Raw genomic sequence first — 9,470 nt, 5'->3', positions numbered from 1 at the left:
TAAAATTAAACTGGACCGAAAGAAGAAATCTACTGTAGAAAACGCACATATTCACATACCATTGTGAAATCTTGCAACTTACACAACAGTTTTAACATGCTGCTGCTTTTCTATATATATTTATATTCTTCTCACAGGCTGTGTTTATAAATTGAGAATCGTGACTTCAGTTGAAATACATATTAACATGTGCAGAAATTTGTATAGTGCCTCTTAATTCACCACATTTTGGACACAAACCTCCTTGTTACTGTGTAGCACCATCCACAACAAGAACCACCAAATGGCAGGTTATATTTTGGAGGCCCCCTGGTGGCTGAGGTTTGCTATTTCTTTGTCCAGTGAGTACACACTTGACAGATTGTTGTCTTCTGCCTGTAGGAAGTTAAAGTAACATTGTAAAAAATATATCCCTTTCCATAAACGTCACAGGTACAAATTTTTACTATTTGTATACCATGAATAAACTGGCGCTGGCTGCTAACGTACACTTAGGATTCATTGTCCATTTTTATGTTTTCTTGAAGGCTGACATTTGGTTGAAGGACAGGATCATATAGTGTGCAGTGAAGCCCGCTGAGAGAAGGAACCTGAAATGCCAACATGGAGACTGAGGAGCAGTAATCTTTCTCCAAACACACACAAATACTGAATGTCACAGCAGATTCAATATCCACACACACTACCACACACACATGTGAAGCACAAGACCACCGTAGCTCCAGCATGTGACGCGGATAGAAGGAGCAGAAATCTCCTGCTCTCCTTAGTCACTCTAAATATTCCAATTTAGCAATCATAACTCCCCCGGCAGGCTTTGAGGATTTGATTTGAGGATTTTTATTCACCTCAGAGCCGCAGATGCAGGGTCACACTGCAAGTGACTCAGCAGCAGAGTATAAAGCATAAACAGCAGAATTACTGGAACATGGAGCTTATAATGAGCTTTACTCCAACATATATGTGACCAGCAGTTGTTTTAAGGTTGTAGAAATGTGCTTGTGACCAGAGGATTGCTGATGTGAAACTCTGGAATGACCCTGAGCAACCGACCCAGTTGTGCTGGGACTGAACCAGGACTGCACAGACCCAACAACAAATGTCTTTCCTTAGCGTTTCTGTCATGCAGCTTCTCGGCCGTCCCCTTACTCTGGATTAGCTCACCTGAGTTCAGCTGATTAAAATCTGTGTCTAAACTATCACCTTTGAATTTCCCTGCATTCCCTTGTTGTAGCTATATTTGAAAAAAATGCAAATTTCCTCAACCCAAAGCTTACAACTGCAATTTAACAAGCCAGACTTGCGTTATGAAAACCTCGGAGCAATGAGCGCTGAACCATAATATGTACACTCATTATAAAGTGCACCACTGAACATCCAATATGCAGTCACATTAGCTCAAGTTAAAGATTTAACTAATCCTGGCCAGTGACCTTTTTTTGCAATAATTGCCCCGACCATGTTTTTATACACTCGGCTCATTCTAGCTCCTACTGTATATATATTTGTATATATGGCCTTTCTGCATTGACTTCTATTTCCCAGTGGTTACATGGGTTTTCTCTGGGTCCTCTGGCCTCCTCCCACAGTCCAAAGACATGCAGATTGGTGTGAGGTTAATTGGAGACTCTTAACTGAGCGTAGGTTTGAATGTGAGAGTGAGTGCAACCCTTAAAAAGGAAAGGCGGCATGAATAGTTTAGAGAAGTGACGAGCATGGACAGGAATCCTGATCATTCCGTACTGCTTTTAACAGTTAATGTTTATGAAAATAGTGTGTATCAGTGTGTCTGAGCCTCTGTCAGGCCTGAGATGATGACAGAGAGGGAACCACAGACATATTTGACGCATATTAATATTTGAATGAAAAGGGCTTCATCGTTTATCTTTATTATTATTAATAACGGAAATAATAACTTTACACTACATCTGTGTGAATGCACTTAATATCTGTGCGCTCTCTGGGCTTATCTGCAACACATTCAGTGTTGGTAAAACTGTGATGTAAATCAAATACCAAAGATTACAGAGAGACTTGCCACTGCAGCAGCACTGTGACCCATTCTGTACAAACTGCATGTAGATAAAGGGTGTGACCTGAGTCCACAATGACGCACTGAGGTGTTCATGTCGGTAAAACGGGTCTCATGAGCAGCATGTGTCTTTGAACAGCTTTCCTGGCAGTATCTCTCGTAAAATACAGCCTTAATTAGACTTAAGATAAAGAAAGCATCGGTGCAGCTTGATTTGTAATCTCTACAAAGTGGCCTCTAATTGCAGAGTTAGGCGAGCTCTTCATCTTGCTAAAAATGTACCTTGCTGAGCAAGTACAAAGGCCCAGAAAGTGTTTCTGCAACGCACCAGTGTCAGCAGGTTTATACTGTGAAGGCTGTGCAGTAATAAAGAGAACAAAGAGCCAAGTCTTCCTCCTCAGCTCGGCGCTCTGATCTGCATCATCTCTGATGCTCTGCCAAACCACAGCTCGGGAAGACTTATGGTATCCAAATGCAACGGTGCGGGTATTGGTTTGCTTAGATAGATCAATAGATGTACTAGGATAATAGTTTCCTTAAATTCAATCAACGAGCACCAAATTTCAAACAATCATAGATATCAACTCCTCAAATGTGCCTGATTATTTTCATCAAGATTAACGAAGTATTTCTCGTGGAAAACTGGGAAAACGTTAAAATCCATCCAATCTCACAATGTTCAAAATGTGGGGAAAAGAAGTCTTGCATCCACACTTAAAATCCAATGGCTTATCTCCTGACCTATACTGCATCCTTCCATCAAGTTTAATGGGAATCCCTTCAGTTGTGTTTGTGTTACCTTGCTTACAAACAAACTAATATATAAACAGAGAGGGGTCAAAACATAACCTCCGTGGTGGAGGTAAAAGTCTTGTTTATTCCTACAATAGGGACTGAAGGTGTGTCAGTAATAGACTCTATGGTGTTTTCATGAAATAGGAAATGTAGCAGTAAAATATGTAGGTATAGAGCCAGATTGCTTATTGGATTTGAATTTAAAAGTCAAATGATTGGATGATGTTTGATCCGGCAGACAGAGACCTGGGAATGGGAGAGATATAGACACTTGGTGATTAATTGGGATGTGCTTCTTTTTTCTCCGAGGTTAATTGCAGTGTGACTAGCTTTGTGAATGGAGCAGCCAGCCAACACAATCCCTCCTCCTCCTCCTCTTCCTCCTCCTACTCCTCCTCCTCCTCCAGTGCCAAATTTAGGCGCAGGATGCCCAGTGCAGGTGCCAGCATCAGAGAAAAATCAAAATGGGATTAGATATCAGATTAGCCATGCACGGAAATTGACTAAACTATCTCTGACTGCCCCTCATACAGCTCCGTGCCCTGTGTCACTATACTTTGCATACAGGAAGAATCAAGGTGCCAGCGCCTCACCTCGCTCTCCGTCCACCCTCCTCCTCCTCCTCCTCCTCCTGTGTAATACAAACCTCGTGATCACCCATTCATTGCTGCTTGCGTCTGCTGCTGCTGCTTTGGAGGAGAGAGAGAGAGAGAGAAAAAAATAACACGCAGGCAGGTGTCGCGGAAGTTTACACTTGCAGAGGCGCATCCCTCCGCGTCTCCCTGTTTTGTTTATTTGTTTACCATTGTTGCCACAATCTGGGATAACGTGGCAGAGGCTGTACCCGGCGGTCATCCGGCTCCCACTCACCCCCGTGTAAGTGAATCTCCACTGTGGCTGTGAATAGGTGAATGTGTCGGGAATGAATGGAGGGGGGGGAGGCATGAGGAACCAGCGGCAGGTGTCTGCGTGGCTCGGTGCGTGTTGCCACATTTCTGGGATCATTCACCTCCTTCTTCCTCTTCCTTCGCCGGCGTTTTTGCCGCAAGCTCCGGCGTCCATGTGGCCGCCGTGACATTTAGTCACCGCAGCATTTCATGCAGATGTTATCAGTCACTGGGTTAGCGTGGCAGCCTGCGTGGCCGGTGACTGGGGTGGTTGTTTTACATGAAGGGAAGATGCGGCGTGATTTTGCGGGGACGTGAGGTGTGGAGACAGGTGGTGTTTTGAAACTAGCAACTCTTCCGTGTCTCTCCCGTGGCACGGACGCGTTTGGATTGGAGCAGAAAGTCCTGTTTTGGTCTCAGGCTAATGTTGCAGAAATCCCTTTTTAAACCAAAGGAATGCACGATGACAGCCCTGACATGGCAGCCTCCTGGTTTGCAGAGCAGCAGAACTGGGTCCTGTGCACTTTACTTCACTTGTTATGCTCTGTCACCTGTTGACACTCTGTTTTTTTTCGCAAGGGGAGACCCCAGCCACCCATTCACCCTCATCCTGCCTGAAGCAGTCTGCCATTCTGAGTAATAATTCATTCAAGGAAAACACAGATCAATGTGCTGCCAGATTTGACCCCCCCCCCCCCCCCCCCCCCCCCCCCCCTCCCCTTATTCTCAACACTGGTGTTACAGTCTAGTCCTCAACACTTTGCCACATGCATGGTGACTCAGAGGCAGATTCAATTAGCATCTGTTTTGATTTTTTTTTTCTTTTTTTTTTACACTCCAGGCCAAGAAGGAGAAATGTGTGTTTGCATGTGCTGCACGTGCACAGTGTGTGAATATGCGTGCACATATCTTCACAGATCAGCTGCAGCAAGTCTCACATTGCCCAGATCTCCTTGTTTTGCTCTGCTGTAGAGTGGTAATTGGACCGGTGGTGATGGATGTGACACAGCAGGTACTGTACATGTCAAACAGTGACAGATGATCAAGGGGCTCTTCCTCACACCGAGTCACCAATCAGGACTTGAAAGCTCGGCCTGTTGTAATATTTGGATACAGTAAAGGGAGACTCTTCATTCAATATGATCTCTGAGACTAAGCAGGCATAACCTGTGTTCTTATGTACAGTGTTGGCTTGGCAAAAAGCTGCTGGGATGTAGTTTGCTCGACCTGTTTCCAGCATTGTTGGTTCATATTTACTGAAGATAGATAGATAGAGAGATACTTTATTGATCCTCAGGGAAATTCCGGCTTTTATATGACAGAATGATGAGATTAGAATGAAAGTAGTAAAAGCAAGAAAGAAACAAGCATAAGAAGAAGTGAGAACACAAACGTTTGAGTTGAAAGAGCATTTTGAGATAAATATATAAAAGCAAATTGTACAGTTGTGTATGGGTCTGACAGACATGCAGCTCAGCAGCAGTACCAGAGGGAAGGTGAGCGTTCAGTCACCATCACTCCGCCATTGCTGGGAAGCGTTGAAGAGTCTCATGGCCTGAGGGGCCAAAGATCTCCTCAGTCTGCCTGGTTAACATGCTGTGAGGATGGTGGTGGACATTGTCCATATTTGAAAGCTTTGTGTTGTGTCTAAACTGTGTACGTCTTTGTATATTAGTACATCTGCAGATACAAAATACAGTGGAACTGTTCAGGCATTTCAGGTACACCTAAGTTTTGAGAGGAGGCCATAATACATTTTAGCAGTACTCTGGAAAACTTAATATTAATAGTATTAGAATTATAATGCCTTTTTACAGCAGACATTTTGACAAACACAGGTGTACACAGGTGTAAACAGTCAGTGTCTACAGGGTAGCACCATGTATAACAGATGGTACCAAAACATGGATGTGTAGTTGCTCATTTGAGTCAGTTACACTATGTATTTTGAGAAAAAACATATAATGCAAACAACTAGTTGTACTGGTACCAATGTGTTTTCTTAATAATGATACCAGGTATCATTATGCTTTTTGTCATATGGATGTTAGTACTGAATATGAATTGTTTTTTTTAGTTGATCGGTATCTTTAGAAACGGATCACTAACGACAGGCTTGTTCACACTGCGTGTTGTGTTTCCTACTTTACAGCTGGTCTAATAGTGGAGCATTTAAGTCTACTACATGTGCCCTGAACTGAACTACATCTATAGTCCACATTCATGTTGCTCCTCCTTGCTCTCTGACGACTCACCCTCATGTCATCGTGACAAATAGTGGTCATATCCTGGGTCGCAAAAACAACCAGAGCACTTATGTTTCCGCCGTCACGCGGGTTGTTGGAAGACAAATGACCATTGAGGCTAAGAGAGGCTGTCACACACGAAAACGAGGTTTGGTTTATTTTAAAGCACTCACCGTGAGCTATTACCACATATTTTTCAAGCAAAACTTCCCCGCTCATAAATATGTAATGCAGAATACCACAAATAGCTCTCAATGCGATGTCGGTTCACTGTATTCACCTGCGGTCCAAAATATTCATTTCAGCGGAGTCGTTCTCAATCTCCTTCCCTCTGGCTGTGACAAAATGCTGATCCGATGGAGAGTGTCTAAAGCAAGCAGTTCATTTAGCGCTTGGCTGCACCTGCCCTTTCAGCGCTCCGACAGGGCCTTGTCCTCAGCTCGCCCATCCTCTGAGGTGATGGACAGCAGCACGTCCAAGTGGTGTGCAGCCTGATGTAGGAAGTGGCACTTTTATGCGTGTTCAATGTACTTAGGGTGATTTAGTATGAGTGTGTGCATATTTTCATGGTTGATTAATGCACGTTCTATATTCCTTTGGTGGAAAGTTCGGTTTCTGTTCATTCGCCTGAGAGATGCATCAGTGTGACCTATTTTCCCTCTGAAGCCTTTCTCTCTGTCTCAGCAGAGTGTCGGTCTGAATATGTTGCTGTTGAAATCTGACAGTTTTACAGTGGTGTTGTGTAGTGAAAGTCAAAATACAACAGTAATGAACAAAGTAGTTCTTTTCTTATTTTTTTACATTTTGTGGATTTTTACTCAGAAATAAACCACTTGTCCAAAGGTAATAGCTGACAAATAATGACCTGCAAAAGGTGCATTTAACATTTCTCATCTCGCTGATTGTCATGAATGATTGACTGTAAATGTACAAAGTAAACTAGAATGTAGAGAAGACTGCATACATCCTCCAAGGCCCAACTTTCTTAGGTCATGCCCCACCACTCTGCAAAATGTCAGGGAAATCGGTTGGGTAGTTTTTGCATAATCCTGCTGATAAACAAACTCAAAAGTCATTGAGGTAATAAAAATACTTAAGATCATTTGTATTCCCATATTTCCCTGCATGCAGCTAATAATCTGAAATACCAGATCAGATATTATTACTTCTCTTTTTTTTTTATACAATATTTGTATACTCTTACCCATGTTTTGTGTTTCTATTTATTGTCTTGGTCTGTATATATTTCCATTTTTAGCTGGAGGGATTGTAACAAACCCCTATTTCCCCTGGGGGGGGAAATTCAGATTCCAATAATGAAGGTTTTGCGAAATAGATTTTGTCCAATATTGTTGTGTTTGTCTGGAAATAGAGTTGAGTGCGTTGAGAAGCACTCACAAGCCGACCCAGTGCACTGATCAGAGACTGTGTGATCAGCAGGAATGTGATAATCCACAGTGTGTTTTGTCTTTTGCAAAACAAGGCTTCTGAAGCTAGATTATGGCTGTTTGGTGATTGTGCACTGCAGTCTCAAAGTTGGTTTAGAAAAGAAAAAAAAGAACAGCTTTAAACTCTTGGAAGGCAAATGTGCAGGGCTCACTTTAACACCACTTCACCAACATTGTTCAGTTAGGCTCACAACCTGCCTCCTCTGGGACGACTGAGCAGACTGCTGAAGCATCGAACCACCGAGGCGGCCTCCAATCAGTGTCTGGTGAAGAGGATTTTTCTGTTCTCCGCCGTGCACACACCGATAGCTCGTCTGTGCTGTTGTTGAGGGGGTGTTTGGGATGTTTCAGGGCATTTTGCTGCTTCATGAAGGAAGTGTGGATTTGTGGCGTGACGCAACAATGTTTGGATGTGCACATGTCTGCGTGTATTGTCTTTGCAAGCTGCCACAAGTGAAAATGGATTTTTCCGTGTGTCCAATGTCTGTTTCTGCCCCTGAGCGTGTGCGTCACTAGAGCTTCAGAGGCAGACACTCTCACAGACATAAATGACGCTTCATGCCTGTCCTTGACACCACTCACTATAAAAAGAAGGCCTGAATAATTGCCTTCCCTTGTGGCTATACAATAATGGCCGCACAGTAATGGTGTGTTTATCTCCGCTATATGTTGGTGAAGTAAAAGGGACCAAAGACAAATACTGCATGTTAGATAAGCCAATTTCGGCCGGTGATGTTATCGGATGTCATTCACCTAAGAGTGCCATTTGAGACTAAAATAATTCTAACTCCTAAAACACAGAGATTAAGGCTTATATTTTAGATGAAACAATTGATGCCACTGATTGAATCCACTGTCATATCTGTCTGATGAATGTAAAGCCAAGGCTGGTAGCAGGTTGGCTTAGCTTAGCCTTAAGACCACCAAGCAAATCAGTCTTACTGGCTGAGATAAATCATGGCACATAACCCCTCATAGAAAACTGCAATCTTGGGTTTACACTTGTTGAATGTATGGCTAATCAGCTGTAGTGGCTGATAGGAAGTGAGGAAGTATGGTATATGTTATGTGCACATGTTTATCCCTGGTTAAAGTGATCCCCAGTGGATCCACAACCCCGGTTCAGGTGATCAAGACAAATCAATTTGAGTTAGAATCAATCACATGTGTTAAAAGTAGTTTTGAGAGCACATATTCAACATGCTTGCTGGCACATGTCTGTCCACGTGGAGCCAGGAATGTATTGAAACATTTTGTGTGTGTAAAAACTGATTCTTTCAGACTGGGACGCCTTCGCAGAGGCGAGGGCAAGGTCTCTCATCACACCAGCTGAATGAGGAGCGTTTGTCAATGGAATGTCTGTGTTTACACTGTGTGATTGCAGATGTCTGAGATTGAGAGATTTTATATCTTTTTATTTTTTTTTACCTTGGAACTGAGAATGTGACAAAAGCTCTTTCTCACACTGCGTGTTTGCATTTGCCCTTGTGAATTACATATGCCCACTGATTCAAATGACTTTGCATCAAGAATCCAATGATATTCCCCTTGCTTCCCGGAGGCTTTTCATCAAAATGACAACCACTCTTCAATTTTAGACAAAGAAGCAAAAGTTTGTATTACTGTGCTGTTGCTTGAGGAAACCAAGCAATGGTGGATAATACTCTTACTTTAGAAATAGGGAGATGAATCTCGCAAGAACAAATAAGCAATACTTCCTCTTAAATTTCAAGAGGTAGTAAATATCATGTTGGTGCACATGAGCCAAGGAAAAGCTCAATTTGTCTTTTCTGTGTTTGAAACGTACGGGGACTAAATTGAGCAGCAGTCCATCCTGATCCAGGCTCTTAGCTGAGATGGGGGAATGAGTGATAAGCTGAGCGCGAGGAGAGGTGCTCTGTCGATGAAGCTATTGGCCCAATAATAGAACGCACATAATTGTCTGGCCTTCTGAGTCATCATTGCTCACTCCACTGCCGGTGCTCTCCCATCTTGTTTAGAGTCCACAGTTAATGGACCTTCTCCTTCTGTCCATCTCCCCATCTGTCTCCGCTTTCTCCCT

At 43.0% G+C, this 9,470-nt stretch overlaps 1 protein-coding gene across 6 annotated transcripts in view; it reads left to right on the top strand.

The window, feature by feature from the left end:
- The first annotated feature begins 3,511 nt into the window (after positions 1-3,511).
- The window catches only part of myrip (myosin VIIA and Rab interacting protein), a 109,075-nt gene continuing 103,116 nt past the window's right edge, over positions 3,512-9,470 (top strand). For all 6 annotated transcript variants that reach the window (XM_034572669.1, XM_034572674.1, XM_034572672.1 and 3 more), the window contains exon 1: positions 3,512-3,703. The gene's annotated coding sequence lies outside the window, so the exon portion shown is untranslated. The remainder of the gene's footprint in view (positions 3,704-9,470) is intronic.

Source organism: Hippoglossus hippoglossus, chromosome 20 (assembly GCF_009819705.1).
Source record: "Hippoglossus hippoglossus isolate fHipHip1 chromosome 20, fHipHip1.pri, whole genome shotgun sequence".
NCBI lineage: Eukaryota > Metazoa > Chordata > Actinopteri > Pleuronectiformes > Pleuronectidae > Hippoglossus > Hippoglossus hippoglossus.
Note: the sequence above shows the minus strand (reverse complement) of the source record. Positions and strands in the feature narration are given on the sequence as shown.